The 15702-nt window shown below is 48.5% G+C and overlaps 1 protein-coding gene across 2 annotated transcripts in view; it reads left to right on the top strand.

The window, feature by feature from the left end:
- Nucleotides 1-2518: 2518 nt before the first annotated feature.
- RP1L1 (RP1 like 1) overlaps nt 2519-15702 on the top strand; it is a 59439-nt gene continuing 46255 nt past the window's right edge. Inside the window, exon 1 of one of the 2 annotated variants that reach the window (XM_012457336.2) lies at nt 2519-2766. The gene's annotated coding sequence lies outside the window, so the exon portion shown is untranslated. Of the gene's footprint in view, nt 2767-7148; nt 7414-15702 lie in introns of those variants that run through there. The other variant, XM_012457335.2, reaches the window with a different exon arrangement.

Genomic DNA, 15702 nt, shown 5'->3' with positions numbered 1-15702 from the left:
ATACTGGTCATCCCCAAAGGTCCTCCCTTGCAGGGCTGTGAACCCCAGCTGCCTTTCCTAACCCCAATAGATGATAGACAAGAAATTTGGTGGCAGTAAACCAGACTTGGTTCTAACTAGGTGAAATCGTTAACCCCCAAATGCCCCCATGAATCTGCGGAGGGCTGCCAGGTTCCGTGTCCAGCAAGATGGGACTGGAGCCTGTTTACCTGAATCCGTGAAAAGAGAGAGACCTCAGTTTGATTTTCACTTTACAAAGGAGAGCAGAGGCCAGGCGTGGTGGCTCATGTCTGTCATCCCAACGCGTCAGGAGGTGGAGGCCTGTGGATCATGCAGTCAGGAGATCGAGACCATTCTGGCCAACATGATGAAACCCTGTCTCTACTAAAAATACAAAAATTAGCAGGGCGTGGTGGCGTGTGCCTGTAATCCCAGCTACTTGGGAGGCTGGGGCAGGAGAATTGCTTGAACCAGGGAAAGATTGCGGTGAGCTGAGATCGTGCCACTGCACTCCAGCCTGACCACAGAGTGACATTCTGTCTCAATAAGCAAAACAAAACAAAAACAAAAACAAAAATAAACAAAAGAGAGCAGAGATGATGTAATTGCAGAAGTGGGGGCGGGGGTGGTTTGGAAGTGCATATGTAGGGAACAGGGCACCAGTGATTCCAAGAGTGGCCCTGCAGTACTCAGACCCACAAGGAAACTTAATTTCTTCAAAGCCTGTCTTCTTTACACCTGGGAAAACTGGCACACTGGCTAGAGGAGTTCTGGTAAAGCCTGTCCTGGAGGGGAGGCTGTGACTGGGAGCTCAGAGGCTGGGGAGGGACGACCTGAAGCAACTTTGGAAAAGAGGGAGCAATCCTGGGAGCCTGAGAGGTGAAAGGAAGAATTGGAGACCCCAGAACCTCAGCTCATGGGAGCACTGTGTGTTTATTTGGTATCTCCTGTGCCTACAACAGTGTCAGGCACATAATCAAAAACCAGATCCATGGTTGTTGAATATATGAAAGAAAGAAGCTCCTGATGGTAGTAATGTGGCCAGCAGCAGCCCTGGGGGTTTACCAGGTTACCACTGGTAGGGCACTTAAGAAATGAGCCCAGGTTCTCGAGTCCACACTTATCTGTGGTTCTGTTGAAAGGGGAGAGCTGAGCTGCTGGGGACTGTGGGAGCCACACAGAAAGGATGAATAGCCGAGAGGACAGGGCCCTGAGTGTGTGAATTGATGTATATGAGGGGGGAATCATGTCCTCCAAAACTTACATGTTGAAATCCTAACCCCCCTGTTCCTCAGAATATGATTGTATTTGGAGAAAGAGTCTTTAACAAGGTAAATAAGGCAAAATGAGGTCATATGGGAAGGGCCCTAATCCCACAGGACTGATGTCCTTACAAAGAGATGAGATTAGTAAACAGACACTCATAGAGGGGCAGCCATGTGAGGACGCAGGGAGAAGACAGCCATCTACAGGCCAAGAGCAAGGTCCCAGGGGAAACCAGCCCTGCCAACACCCTAAACTCGGACTTGCAGACTCCAGAACTGTGAGGAAATACATTTCTCTTATCTCAGTCTGCGGTCTGGGGTCCTGTGTTATGGCAGCTGAAGCAGACTACAGTGTGGGCGCCAACCTTGCATGGGTGGGGCAAGGCCGGTGTCTCCCTCCAAAGAAAGGGAAAGACATGATGGCCCCCAGGACAGAGAAGAGCTTCTCCAACAATGCTGGGGAAGGAAGAACCTATTCATTTGGTTTAAAAATGTTGAATCTATTGTCGGTCAGTACTTAACAAGAATACAATAAAAGGAATGACTATAAAACGTATTAGGCACACAAAATATGAGCCAAGTGTTCTTGCACTTGGATATCACCACAAAGTCAAATTGCTCTACATTTCTAAATACGTACCCACCATGTCTGTCCTTATTTCACTTCGTGTAGGTAACAAACTGCCAAGAACTCACTGCTAGTTGCAGTTCCTTTTAGAAGCACTGCTCTAAGGCCCTGCCACTCACTCCAGTATTGGTCTGACTTTAGAGATCAGACACCTGGGCAGCTGTGTCCAGTGGGAAGCTCCGAGGGGTCCTGCCAGCCATACCCCTGGTGATGGCATCCTGTAGAGGAAGTTCATGCATGGCCTGGCTACCTGCAGTTGAGAGCCTTCTCAGCAATAAGGAGAAGAAAAAATGAGCATCTTTCCCTCCCAGGAGTAAAGAGGGGTGCAGAGGGGGAGGAAAGAGAAGAATCCAGATGGTAACTAGAAGACAAAACTCGTAATCCAACCACAGCAGCCACCTCAGCTCTGCAATCAGGACTTGGTGAATTTTCTGTTGAAGTCAATCTGAGTTCACATGACTGTAGAATGATGCTTGCTGTGGTGTCTGGGTAAAGGCAATCATGGAGCTGGAACTATATAACAAGACACAGCAACTTCTTTCAGGGAGATTTGCAATTCCTCTGCAATTAGCAGAGGAACAACGTTAATAATAGCTCACCTCCTATTATCCTGCCCACAGGTCCATGGAGATGATGACTCTGGGAAGCTGGTGAAGATTTCAAGTAGCAACTGTGAGGGCTGGACCTGACTTGGGAATGAGAGAAACCTTGAGGAAGAGCATCAAAGACTGGACCAGGGAATGAGAAAAACATTGAGGAAATGAATCAAAATCTCAGTTAATGCTGAGACAGTGAATCTGAAGTAACTTAAATCCACAGAAGTGAGCAAATTCTTCCAGAAGCTTCCAACTGGTGACAGTGGAGGAGAGGAAGGTATGTCATTGCATTGTTCTGCAAGAGTGTGGCTGAAATGTGTTCCATGAGAATGGGGTTGGGCAGAGAGCCATTGTAGAGCCAGGAAGCAGGAGAAGGTGTTGGGGCAGCATGGCTGAAAGGCTACTGGGCAGTCTTGTGGTGAGAGCAGGAGAGGAGAGGGCTGGAGGGATAGGGGACTATGGCCTGAGACTGAGCTCTTTGAGTTTAGGTTTCTAGAGCTGATCACATCTGGGCAATAAAGTCTGGGGAGTGGATGGGGAGTGAGTTGGTGAGTTGGAGTGTGGATGGAGGGGGCTGAATTGAGGGGATTTGAGGCCAGGTTGTGGGCTGGGTGCCACACAGACATACGGGCATCAGGGAACAGTGGCAGTTCTGAAGTGGATGGGGAGATTCTGCATGGCCAGGTGCCAAACTCCTCATGGCTGGGGAGCAAGTCCATGAGGTCCGAGGATGACAGCAGCAAGGAGCTGCCAATGGGGGCAGAACCTGACAGTGGACGTGCCCTTTGAAGGAAGGAGGGGCTATGCCGAAGTGTGAGAATGGTGGCCTGACAGCAGCATTGGGGAAAACCAGCCCATCCTAGGATGGCCTGGGGTAGCAGAGCTCCCCCGAGAACAGCTGAGGAAGTGACAGTCCAGAGGCCAATAGTTCTTACTCAGTGTGTAAATGCCCGGTGGCTGTGTTTACACACCCGGTCCCAGGAACCAGATTCCTATAACAAGCTGTGGCTCCTCCTCTCACCTTTTTAGGACCTGCGTTGTCCTGTCCCTCTAGCATCCTTAGTCTCACCCCATCAGTGGCCACTTCCTTCTGTCCCCAGGCAGGCACAGGCTGCCTCCTCTGGCTACCATCTGATTTCTTTCCTGCCATGCATTGGCAAACTTCCCAAACAAAAGGTATGTAATTTCTGCCTCTATTTCCCTACTACCCTCTCACCTATAGTCTCTCTTCTGTCCTCTCTTCTCAACTGAAGAGCTCTCTTGGAGGCCACCAGGGCTCTCTGCACTGCCAAGAGCTGGTGCCATTTCCTTTTTATTCTCCTGGTGTCTCAGCAGCCATGGCTGGATTACCATTCCTTCACCCTGCAAACATGCTTAGCCTGTTTTCACACTGCTGTACCCTCCTGCTTCTTGACTCTTCTCTCTCCATTCCCTTTCTGATGCTTCATTCTCTTTCTTGTGTCTTCAATAAAATCCCTTCTTGGGGCTATGCTCTTCTCTCTACCCAAAGCACAGTGTAGTGATGAGACACGTAGAGGCCAATGCCAAACTGCCTAGATCCAAATTCTGGCTCCGCCACAGACCAGCCAAATGACCTTGGAAAATTAGTTCTCATTTCCATGACTCGGTTTCCTTATATGGAAAGTGGTATGGTAATAATACCTACCGCCTAGGGTTTTTGAAACTCTAGACAGTGGCTGCTATATGATAATTATGAAGACTCTCTCCTTTGGGGCTCTCCCATCTACCTCTCTGGCTCCATTTAAGGCACATTTTAAGTCTTTGTCAGATAGTCTCATGAAATTAGTTTCATTTGGAGTGAATTCATGTTCTCATTGCTGATTCTCTTGACTGTCTCTTTACATCATATTTGTCATGTGATTTTAAATGTTGGTTTCAGGCTCACCTAGACCAGGGGGTTTGCTTTTGTTCTGTTTTCTCTTCCCCCTCTGTCTGCCACCCTCCCTGGGTAGTAGTTTTGTGGTGGCCCTCATGCAGTTCCCTAGTTAGAACCGAGTCTCCTAGTGACATTCTGGGAGTTCTTCTTTTGCAAATATATTGGGGGATATTCTAGACCCAGTCACCAGCCGTGCAGCTGAGTCTTTTTGATCCCTCTTACTTATTACACCAATGACTTCTTGTAAATGAAGCAATTTTAGTAAGTTAGAATAAAGGTTGTCAAACCCAGTAGTTATCAGCTGAAGTCCTGATTCTTCATGCAGAGCCCAGAATATGAGTAGCACAAATATATTTCCAATAGTTTATGTGTGTGACACCAATGGCTTCCTATAAACCAAGGTTTCTCAATCTCATCACTGCTGACATTTGGGGCTGGGTAATTCTTTGTCATGGAGGGGGTTGTTCTGTGTATTGCAGGGTGTTTAGCAGTGTCCCTAGCCTCTATACACTGGATGTTAGTAGCAAGCCCCACTCCAGCTGAAACAACCAAAAATGTCTTCAGCCATTGCCATGTGTTCCCTGGGCAACCCCTGCTCCACCAGCAGAGCTCCAGTATCATAAAGCCACGCCCCCACGCAGGGGTCACCATTCCCTCTTACAGCATCTGTGTCTGAAAGGTATGGAGGAGCCCAGCCAGCCTGTGGTCTCAGCCCTACTCACTGCTTTGTGTTTTACTTCTGATTTTGGGCAATACAGATGTTTTCCTTTCTGGGATTATAGGGGGAACCCTAGTTATATCTTTTTGTTGTTTCTTTGTTTCGTTTGGTCTCTCATGGCTATGAAATTGGAGCAGAGGGTGTAAATTCATGCAGATATACTGCTTCATCTGGATCCAAATACCCTCTCCTTTTCATCCTTCAAGAATGGTGTCCTCCTTTCAGTCGTGATAGTCTTTCTATCTTTGGAACATTTATAGCACTTATTGTCAACAATTGTCACTTGGCATGTTCTGCTTTCAGCCACTCAGAAGGGTTGTCAAACTCTAGGATTGGTATTTGATTTTAACTGGCTTATCTGTTGCAGCTACAGTCTGATGTTGGCTTCTCTGAGGTTTCTTTGCATATTCAGAAGTAACTAAGGGGGCAGGTGGAATATAGTAGGTGTTTGGGAGACACTGAGTCATGAATCTCTTATTGATTGGTACAAAGGCCTCTGAGGCTCAGGTTCAAAAGTTCTAGCCACCATCTTGCAGCTTTGAATCATTGAAGAAGGTTCTCTGTAGTACAAAGGCTATTTGACCATGCAACTCACAAAATCAGAGATGTTACCTGTGGTCATTCTTAGAGATAAGGTAGCCCTGGGTCCTGACTGCCTGGGGACAGTTCCAGTTTACTCCTGTCATCAGATGGAATTGAGAGTGCCCTGTTTCACTCCCCAGAGTGCCTTGGTTTAGCTGATAAATATGCGGTAACCCCACTTCGAGGCCACTAAGTATACTCTCCTTACTTTATAAATGTGGACATTGAACAAATTATATTTTCCCTTTACTTACAGTGTTTCTCCACATTCCCCTGGAGAAAAGCTAGTAAAATATTTTATTGCCACTATGTGCTTATTCATGTATTTGGATAAACTGGCATTTACTGACTACCAATAACTGCTGTACACTTAGCAGGTAGGTGCTCAATACATGTGAACCAAACATACATTATCAGAAATGCCTTTGCGGTACTTGTATTCTGTGCTCTGCATGAAGCATCTGGACTTCCGCTGATGACTACTGTGTTTGACGATGTTTGTGCTAACTGATTAAAATTACCTGGGCAAGCCTAGATTTCACCTACAGTGTGATCTGCCTCCCAGAGCCCACAGCCACACACATCTGGTCACTGTGACTGACCTGCTGTGTCTGTCAGCCAGAAGCAAGGCTTAAGTACTTCATTTGTGGAATTGATAGTTCAAGGCAGAGTACACATCACGAAATCTTTGCCTCTTAATGGTAACACACCCTGAGTCCCCATAACTTCCACCGGCTACTCTTCTACCTAGTTAATTTCCAGGGAGGAAACTGGCAGGCTCGAGGTCACAGTTTGTCCCCTGCCTCCAGGCAGCCCTGCACCTAAACATGTATATTCTAAACAAACCAAAAACTAAAAAACGAATTTCCAGCCCTCCAAGAGAGTTGGTTTGAAAAGTCCAGGCTCCAGTGGTTCTGCATAGGTGCTGCCAACCTAAAACCAAAATGATCCATGTTGTCTGAAATGAAGAAGGAAGGCCCTCTGAGGGGAAGCTGCTGTTCGGCTTTGGCAGAGAAAAAGGCTAAGGATGGGTGACTTCTTGGCTGTCTCATTCAGGCCTCCGTGTGCTGCCTCCTGTCCGATACAATGTCATCGTGTGTCCTTCTCTGCTTTCTTCCGGGAGATGGAAAACTGCCCCCGACCTTTCCACGGGTGTCCCCCACTCAGGACCTGGATTTCCTGCCCAGTACCATGGTGGGTGGAATGCTCCCCCAATCCTGCAGGCTGGTCATGACCCCCCAGATGGCTGGAACAGGGTGGGAGCTGCTGGTGCTCAGAGGGCTCCCTTGCAAGCTCCCAGGCTGTGTTTAGCAGTCTTGACAAGTGTACCCTTGGGCAGAGGGCCAGGGACAATCTGTATAACCCACTAAGCTAATTATCCTCTCTGCAGACAGCCTCCTGCACTAATCCTCTTGGGTTTGCCATAATCCAGCTCCCTCTGGGGAGAGCGGCCAGGGTGGCAGGTCTCTGTGCAAATGGACCATCTGTTGGAGCTCAGGAGGCTGGGCTCCTGCCCAAGGGACTGGGGCCTCAGGCTCTCAGGCCAAGGAGAGTGGCCCCGAGGACCTTACGGAGGAGCGTGGCCAGCCCTGCGGCCCAGCGGGGCTGAGCCAGTGGCAGGGAAGGAGGTGGTATCCACATCGGCCTGACTTTCCTCCAACGGACGTCCCCCTGAGGCTTAGGAGCTCAGGGGAACTGAGCCATGCCCTTGTGCTCCCTGGAGGATGGTGAGTCAGCAGCTGCCTGTGTCTCACAGGGTCAGCCAAACACTTGAGGGCAGAGAGTCTTGGCTCTGGGAAGTCATAGCAAGCAGGGAGGCGTTTCAGCCTGAGAGCCTGGGAGGGATGTCTCGAACAGGATGCTTGCAGGGAGGCAAGATCGGGTCTCTTCTGCAAGGCCTGCTGGGCTGTTTGGGAGCAGATCATGTTTAAACATGGCATGGTGGAGTTTCAGATTCCTGCTCGTTTTACAGGATGTTAGTATCATAGCCTGTCTGGTTCTCCCACCTGGACCTGGAGGGTGAGCAATGCAGTAGCTGGAGCCAGAGAGAGAGAAATCCCTCCCCAGGACCCTCCTGGGGCTCTTGGAGAGGAAGGAGAAGGGGGCCAGCTATCCCTCGACTCCTGCTAGGTGTGGTCAGCTGGGGTGGGAGAGGATTCTGGGGAGGGGTCCGATTTGCTTCTTAGAGGACCTAGACTTCAAGCAGTCTCTGAAGATCCAAGGCAAATAGAGTGACAAGGAAGGGGCACAGAGGGTCCCTATGAAAGAGGTCATTGAATTTTCGTTAGGCTGGTCATTGAGTTTCCCTGGCATCCTGGGCCCATTCTGCAGAAGAGACTGAGGCCCAGAAAGGTGAAGTCATGGAAGGGCCACAAAATCAAACTAGAGCCTCTCTTTTCATGGTAATAACACCCCTGGCGGCTGGGCAAGTGCCGATCTCCTGTCCAGTTTTCTGGTGGAGAAACTGAGGCTTAGGGGAGATAGAGGTTCCAACAGTAAATGTGCAGAGATCCATGGTCCAGACTGGGCTCCTCAGACCAGGTCCAGCGTGACTGTGGCTGACTGTACCTGTACTTCAGCTCTGTACTTCCCCATGGGCCACACTCCACAGCCCACTCATCCCCTGCCCCAGGCTTCCTCCCCAGCTGCTGCACAGGACAGAGAAAAGGGACAAAGACACTGCCTTGGGGTGCACCTTGGAGGAGGTCCCGGTAGGGCACCAGGGCTCCCTCCCTCGGAGAGGTCCACAGCCCAGAAACACATTTCAGTTGGTGAGAACACATCTTCGAGTTGCGCATTCCACATCATTCTTTATTTACCCTCTTGGTTATATAAACATATTCCAGAAATCCTCTTACAAATAATATTGACCTCAGACAGGCCTGCTGCTCTCTTCTAATGGGCGGGGGGAACTAGAAGAGCTGGTCGCCATTTTTTGCACCTCTGTGCTTAATGTATATGTGTATGTGTATGTGTGCGCAGGTGTGCACATGGGTGTGCATGTATGTACAGGTGTGTGTGTATGCACGTGTGATGCATGTGTGGGAGGTGTGTGTGCACATGAATGTGCACGTGTGTACAGGTGTATGTATATGCAATGTGATGCCTGTGTGGGAGGTGTTTGGATATATGTGTGTGTGTGCATGAGTGTGCATGTGTGTATAGGTGTGTGTGCACATGTGATGCATGTGTGGGGGATGTTTGTGTTTATGTGCGTGGGTGTGCACATGAGTGTGCATGATGGCGTGCACACGTGTGTGCATGTGATGCATGTGTTGGGGTGTGTGTGTGTTGGAGGGAGACACCTGGTGTTATGGAGGGATTCATGGACCTGCAGTCACAAAGTGTAGACCCACCGGGTCTGGCGAAATGGTACTCTGCTCTTCTGCTCCTGGGTTTTGATCTCTTAGGTGAAAATCAAGGGGGTTGGACTAAACAAGCCTTCAATTCCTTCCAGATCAATGGCCTGTGCATGCAGTGTTCAACAGCTTTCCCAGCTCCAAGTTAAATAACCTGTTCCTGCAACCTTTCCCTGTAAAACACATTTTCCGATCCTTTAATCATCTTGGTTACTTTCCTCTGAACTCCCTCCAAGAGACCTGTGTCATTGGATAAGTATGTCACATAAATTAGTCAGTAAATCAATCTGTCAACAATATCTCTTGAGCAACCACTCTGTGGCTTTCTGGAGGTGCCAGGCTGATACAATCCAACCATACAGGAACAAAAAGAGTTTTCACCCTGCCTCAGACCAGGAGTTCATTTGTCCAGCAGTGGCATGAGGCACCCATTGGGATGTCATCAATCCCCAGAGACCTGAACCTTCCTCTGGAAATACTTAGGTAACGCTAGCTGGGCACCTGCTTTGTCCAGAGCTCTGCTAGGCACTGTGATAGTTACAAAAGTGAGCATGGTGACCTCCAGGGAGGGCAGGCATGGAGGCTGGGAGGAGATAGGGAAGCAGGGGGGACGTGGGCTCAGAGTGGGGAGCTGGCCACCCTCAGGCTGCAGATGGAATCTTGGTGTTCAGATGTGGGCTGCTTTGAAAGCTTTTTTTTTTCCTTCAATACAGAAGAATGAATTGTAAAATGAAGTAACCAAAAGCATTTAGAAACTGGAGAAAACCATACTTTCACATTCAAAGGGTGATTTCACCACTCCCTGGCTGTGTGAACCTTGAGCAAGTCATTGAAGCTTTCTAAACAGTGGATTCTTTAAGATACTGTGGGGCTTATACCTGGCAGGAAGGAATATTTGAGTTAGATGACATTGCATTCGTCAAGTGTCTGGTGCATAGTGGGAGATCTACATGTATAATCCCCTTTCTCTCCAGATCTCATGATGGGTTAGTTTCTGAAGAGGTCCCCAACCCTTCTGGATGGATATCTCTATTGTCAGCTTTACTATTAGCTGGGGCTCTAAGTTCTATGAGTCCACTCTGTGACATGTATCATGTTACTGTCCCTGCTTATTGATCCTAGAATAATTTCCTTCAACCCTGAAGGATAGTCTTTTATTTATAGTGGAGTCGTACGTGGCTTAATGATGGGAATGCATTCTGAGAAGTGTGTTGTTAGACAGTTATGTCATTATTTTTTGCAAACATCATAGAGTGTACTTGTACAAGACTGGATGGTGTTGTCTACTATACACTCAGGCCCTATGCTGTAGCTTTCTGCTCCACGGCCACAAACCTGTACAGAATGGTACTATACTGAATTCTATAGGCAACTGCAGCACCATGTGAAGTATTTGTGTTTCTAAACATGGAAAAGAGATAGTAAAGATACAGCATGAAAGATTTGGCCAGGCACAGTGGCTCACGCCTGTAATCCCAGCACTTTGGGAAGCCGAGGTGGGCAGATCACAAGGTCAGGAGTTTGAGAGCAGCCTGACCAACATGATGAAACCTGTCTCTACTAAAAATACAACAATAATAATAAACCAGGTGTGGTGGCGTGCACCTTTAATCCTAGCCACTCAGGAGCCTGAGGCAGGAGAATTGCTTGAACCCGGGAGGCGGAGGTTACAGTGAACCAAGATCATGCCATCGAGCTCCAGCCTGGGTGACAGAGCAAGACTCCATCTCAAAAAAAAAAAAATTTTTTTTTTAAATGGCGCACCTGTATAGGCAGCACCATGATTATCTCATGGGGTCACTGTCGTTGGTGAGGTCTGTCATTGACAGCAGTGCTGAGTGTGTACTGTATGCCTTGGGATTTTACAGTCATGGAGCAACAGCTCTGAGCATTGCTTTTATCTCTGTGGTTGGGATCCATGCTCTTTTTTAGCTTAGCATCAATTTGCTGTGCTAGAAAGAGCGCTTGGTCCTTGACCAAAGCCCCTGATATTCTGATTCACCTGTCAAGATCATTTTAGACAAACCACAGAGAAAGGACTGCAGTGCTCCTCAGATGTCAGTGTGAGCAGAATCACCTGGAGGTTTTGGTAAACACAGATTCCTGGGCTCCACCCCCAGATAATTTGCATTTCTAAGAAGATCCAGGCCAGACTGGGGCCGCAGGTCCAAGACTTAGACTGTGAGAACCTCTTGTATGGAAAGAACAGCCCTGGAGTTCAGTGGACCCTGGTAGAATCAATTGCCCCTTCTGAGCCTGCTTCCTGATTTATCAACCTTTACAGACTAGATCTCAAGGTAATAATTAGACAAATTATCCCAGAGCACCTTGCAAACCATAAAACACATAGCTATTAGCGGCTTAATGTTTCCCTTCAGCTTTCACTTGCTCATGTATAAAATGGGGATAATAATGGTAATTTTTATAAAGATTAAGTGACATAATCTACATAAAAGCACTTTGTGAAGTGTGAAGAACTACAGAGCCGGCCGGGTGCGGTGGTTTACGCCTGTAATCCCAGCACTTTGGGCGACCGAGGAGGACAGATCACCTGAGGTCAGGAATTTGAGAACAGCTTGGCCAACATGGCAAAACCTCGTCTGTACTAAAAATACAAAAAAATTAGCTAGTTGTAGTGCCATCCACCTGTATTCCCAGCTACTCAGGAAGCTGAGGCACAAGAAGAATAACCTCGGATGGCAGAGGTTGGCAGTGAGCCAAGATTGCACCACCGTACTCCAGCCTAGGTGGCAGGGGCAGACTCTCCCTCAATTAAAAAGAAAAAAAAAATAACTACTGTGTTTTGCTATTATGACTTCCTGAGCCTCAGTTTCCACATCCCCAATGTGATAGAACGGCCAATGGGGCCATCCTGGGTGCCATCCTCGGTCATTTGGCAGCTCATTATCATAGATGTGGGTAATGCAAGTTTGCATGTAACACCGTGGCTGATGCTGTTCTGTGTCTTGTTAGCCCCTTTGGTCAAAGCTGTTTTCTGGGGGACTATATCCAGCTAGGATGCTTCTGCCTGCCAGAACCAAAGTTCCCAGCTAAAAGTGTCTTTAAAAATGTGGGGTTTGTTTTCCTGTCTAACAAGAAGTCCAGAGGCAGGGAAGTTTGGGGCTGATAAGTTCACTGGCTTTGTGAGTGGATACTCTGGGATTCTCTTGGCTTTCTCCTCATGATCACATGGTGGCTGCAGCAGCACCGAACATTCCATACACACGTGACCATCCCCAGAAGCAGGAAGAGATAAGTCTCAAATTTGTGTCTCTTTTGATGGATGAAAACACTCTCAGAATCCTCTCATTGGCCGAGGTTGGATCACCTGCCTCACAATGAGGGAATTGGGATTGCGTAATTGACTTAGGACAGCTCATATTCAACCCCTGTGGCTGGGAGGGGCCTACCAACTCCAGGCCACCCAAACAGGCCTGTGGCAGCAAGCAAGAGATGGTATAGGGGTGGCTGAAAAACAGAGGAGGCAGCCAACAGTATCGGCCACATCCACTATCTCTTTACAGGAAGAATCACGGGCATAAGGGAATTGCTTGCATATCTGTAATCCTGTGTGGTGTTCTGAAGCTGGAAGCACAGCCAGAAAGGGGCCCCAGCAGAATCTCCAGAAGCTTTTTTTTTTTTTTTTTTTGAGAAGGAGTCTTATTCTGTCCTCCAGGCTGGAGTGCAATGGTGCAATCTTGGCTCACTGCAACCTCTACCTCCCAGGTTCAAGCAATTCTTCTGCCTCAGTTTCCCAAGTAGCTGGGATTACAAGTGCATGCCACCACAATGGCTAATTTTTTTGTATTTTTAGTAGAGATGGGGTTTTGTCATGTTGGCCAGGCTGGTCTAGAACTCCTGCTCTCAGGTGATCCACCTGCCTTGGCCTCTCAAAGTGCTAGAAGTATAGGCATGAGCCACCGTACCTGGCCAGAAGCTTTTTAAAAGTATTTGTGAGCCTTCCCAAGAGAACACTGGGCTCTCTGGGATCCAGGGACAGCAACCCACCATCAAGCTGCCTCCTGTCCTGGGTGGGGCAAGCCGTGGGCTAGCAGGTCAGAGTGAGACCACAGCCAGCGGGACTCAGCTGCCCACGGGTATTTCTCAGGCAAGGCCCTTGATCCTGAGGATTCACAAATGAAGACTGATGCGTTGCTTTTATGTGCTGTGTTTTCTCCTAAATCTAACATAGTCTAGTCCCTAGAGTAGGCTCCTGACAGCTGCCTGAGTGCTTAAGAAAGAAACTCTACTGGCCATGAGTACTAGAGTTTGGTCAGCAAGTGAGGAAGAGGAGAATGAAGAGGGATTTGAGAGTAGAATCGGTTTTGCTGGAAGAAAGTCGTGCCTGTGGGTTGTTTGAATCTCACTCTTCGTCCTCTGTGAGAGCTTTGCAAATCCACTGGAGAGGTAGGTCCAGGAATTTTCTAAGGAAGGGAAAACCCCTACGAGGCTTTTATTCCACAGAGCAGGTTCCTGTCTGGGCTCAGGCATGGCCCTGCAGCTCTGTACGAAAGTAGAGCTGGGAGGGGAGGGCATGCACCCTCACTGCCCTGGCCCCTCCTGCCTGGGGAGTGGATATCTTTGGCTCTGAAGCCTCCTCGCAGCTCCCATGAAGCATTGGGAGAAAGCTGTGAGGATGAGACCATCAGGGGCTTCTCTAGGGATGGTGTGTGCAGGGTAGAGGAGGTTGAATGCTGGGAAGGGGAAACATTGTGTCTTATTTCCCTGGGTGTATGGTGTCTGTCAACCAAAGTGATTTCCCAGCAAAAGAGATTTTTCTAAGTTCCCCATCAGGGTCCCTCATCCCCCACCCTGCAACTGAGTTTCACTTTTATTGCCCAGGCTGGAGTGTAGTGGCGTGATCTCGGCTCACTGCAACCTCCACCTCCTGGGTTCAAGCAGTTCTCTTGCCTCAGCCTCCCGAGTAGCTGGGATTACAGGCACCCACCACCACGCCTACCTATTTTATATACATATATATATATATATATATATTTTTTTTTTTTTTTTTTTTTTAGTAGAAACGGGGTTTCATCATGTTGGCCAGACTGGTCCCGAACTTCTGACCTGCCTCGGCCTCCCAAAATGCTGGGATTACAGGTGTGAGCCATTATGCCCAGCCCCCGTCAGGGTCTTAAACCGATATGAGAGTCAGAGAATGCAGAGAATGGCAGAACCAAATGGATGTTGTTGCTTCTCGGTTGGAAGCTCCCATTTTACTGGCAAAGACGTGGGGGCCACTTCGAAGGAGTTGGAGAACCTAGGGCCTTGGATGGTGTATTCTCAGACCTGCCCCACTGTTCCTCGTGATGTTTATTTTTAAAAGCTTAGAAACGCATAACGGATCTGGGCTGGAACACACGCTGCAACTGCTGGATTTCAGAGCAGGGTCTCAAGCCTATCTGTGTGTCAGACTGGCCTAGGAGACTTTAAAAACAGAGCAGCTCTGGGAGGGGACTGGGAATCTAAACTGAAAAACAGTAGCAGCCATTAGAATGGACACTATTAGGAAAAAAACACAGAAAATAACAAATGCTGGTGAGGTTGTGGAGAAACTGGATTTCCTGTGCACGTGGTGGGAATATAAAATGGTGCAGCGCTGTGGACAGCAGAATGGATGCTCCTCCAAAACATTAAATGTACGATTGTGAAAGGATCCAGCAATTTATCTTCTAGGTGTATACCCAGAAGCATTGAAAACAGGGTCTTGAAAAGCTGTTCGTACAGCTTGTTCATGGCAGCGTTATTCACAATAGCCAGCAGGTAGAGATAATCCATGGATTCATCAGTGAATGAATGGATACACAAAAACGCTGGCATATACATGAAGTGGAATATTATTCAGCCTTAAAAAGGAAGGAATGCTGACCCATGCTGCAACATGGTGAAATGTTGTAGACATTGTGCCAAGAGAAATAAGCCGTCACAAAAGGACAAATACTTCACGATTCTGCTTCTATGAAGTGCCCAGAGGAGTCAGATTTATAGAGCCAGAAAGCAGAACTGTGACTGCCCGGGGCTGGGGAGAGGGGAAATGAGGATCGGGTGTGCAACGGGTCCAGGGCGTCAGCTGGGGTGATGAAAAGAGTTTTGGAGATGAATGGGGGTGGCGGCTGCATAACAGTAAGTGTACTGAATGCCACTGGGCTGTGCACTTAAACATGGCTGAGATGGTCAGTGTTGTTATGTGTACTTCACCACGATTAAATACATGAGAACCCAGACAGTAGCAGCGACAACCATAGCAGGCTCAGCTGTCACAGATATGCTCCCAGCTCCCTCCCTAGTGCTCATGACTCTAGGTAGTTTAAACCTCTGAGCCTCCATGTCCTCCATTGTAAGATGGAGATAGAATACTGTTTCCCTCTGGGGTGTGTGGTGACGAAGTTGGTCTGGGGATGGAGGTCCTCAGCTGAGCAGGCTCTCAGCAGCCTCATGGGCGATGTCCTTCTGTGGGTCCTGCAGCACCTTCTGCCCTTCCCAGCACAGCCTGGTCCTTGCCTGTCCCCAGCCTAGACTCTAAGCTTGGAAGTGCAGGGAGGGCTTCTATCTTGTTCTCTTGCTGACCAGCAGGAGGCTCAGTCTACCCCTGCCGAGGGGAGGAATGGAGAGGGCAGGGCTGCCTGCGTGGGGAAGGAGATCTGAGGGCAGACATTC

Source organism: Aotus nancymaae, unplaced genomic scaffold (genome assembly GCF_030222135.1).
Source record: "Aotus nancymaae isolate 86718 unplaced genomic scaffold, 86718_ANA_hifiasm-v0.15.2.pri h1tg000079l, whole genome shotgun sequence".
In the NCBI taxonomy this organism is placed as follows: Eukaryota; Metazoa; Chordata; class Mammalia; order Primates; family Aotidae; genus Aotus; species Aotus nancymaae.
Note: the sequence above shows the minus strand (reverse complement) of the source record. Positions and strands in the feature narration are given on the sequence as shown.